The following is a 1,076-nucleotide window of genomic DNA, read 5'->3' as shown; positions in this document are numbered from 1 at the left end:
ATAATTCTCACTTTTTGTGCTGAAATAGACAACTAACAATAGAGTCAAAAATCAACTTTGAAAAATCAGAACTTGTGGGGCATTTTGTCTTATCTTCTTCGGGTCGCAAATATTATTTTCCAAAACTCATCATCATCTTGTTAAAACTCATAAAATGGAAGTTATCCTGGATATACTCTTTTTATACATGTCATTTTACTTGATAATTTTTTTAAAATGAAAGAAAGAATGAAAGAAAGAATGACTCGGCAAGGATGGATTGGAGGCTGACATGAAACTCAGACAATGTGAGAAACACCGCCCCTTCACCTCGGTATGTCGATGTTTCTGTGGAGCTCGGTACAATCTTACCGAGTCTCTTTCCTCTTGGCATCTCCTTGGCTGACGTGGACATTGTTTAGGAGGTGGCACTTGGTATTGTCGGCAGCGTAGGTGCATCAATTCATACATATTAAAGATTTCATATATTTTTCTTAAAAAGTAAGCTGGGAAGAATATAATATGTATTATTAGCTTTACGAATAAATGCACTTTCATGATTTTGGAATGGAAAAAGGGTGTACTTTACTCTAAAGCACTCAACTTTTAGTTTTTTTAAAAAAGAAGCATAATATGTTTATACAAATAAAGAACGGATCCTATGTTGAATATGTGTTAAAGGACATGAAATTTTTTTGATCACATGTTGTTCTATTCTTATATACTGAGCTGCAAACAGCAAACATAAAGCGCCCGTGGCCTAATGGATAAGGCGTCTGACTTCTAATCAGGCGATTGTGGGTTCGAGTCCCACCGGGCGTGCAAATTCAAATAAATTTTAAGTTTTTATTTTACAATTTTGTTTTAAGTTTTTGACCAATTAACTGTAAATTTCTTTTTTAAACCATATTACAGAGTTGATTATTTTCTTCACGGAATCATCTTAAATAAAAGCTGCTGTTTTTTTCCTCATATTATTTTAAAAGCTAAATAAATTAGTCTTAGCTTTTATAAAATTATTATAAACATTGATCATGTTCGTCTTATAGATGACATTGGCGTTTTATGAAAATAATAAAGAATCGTTTTAAACATGT

General features: G+C 32.2%; 1 non-coding gene across 1 annotated transcript; it reads left to right on the top strand.

Annotated features, from left to right (window-relative positions):
- Positions 1–728: 728 nt before the first annotated feature.
- Positions 729–801, top strand: TRNAR-UCU (transfer RNA arginine (anticodon UCU)). The gene has a single exon. It is a non-coding gene; the product is annotated as a tRNA-Arg (tRNA).
- Positions 802–1,076: the final 275 nt, after the last annotated feature.

The sequence above is a fragment of the Lactuca sativa genome, chromosome 4 (genome assembly GCF_002870075.4).
Source record: "Lactuca sativa cultivar Salinas chromosome 4, Lsat_Salinas_v11, whole genome shotgun sequence".
Lineage (NCBI taxonomy): Eukaryota > Viridiplantae > Streptophyta > Magnoliopsida > Asterales > Asteraceae > Lactuca > Lactuca sativa.
Note: the sequence above shows the minus strand (reverse complement) of the source record. Positions and strands in the feature narration are given on the sequence as shown.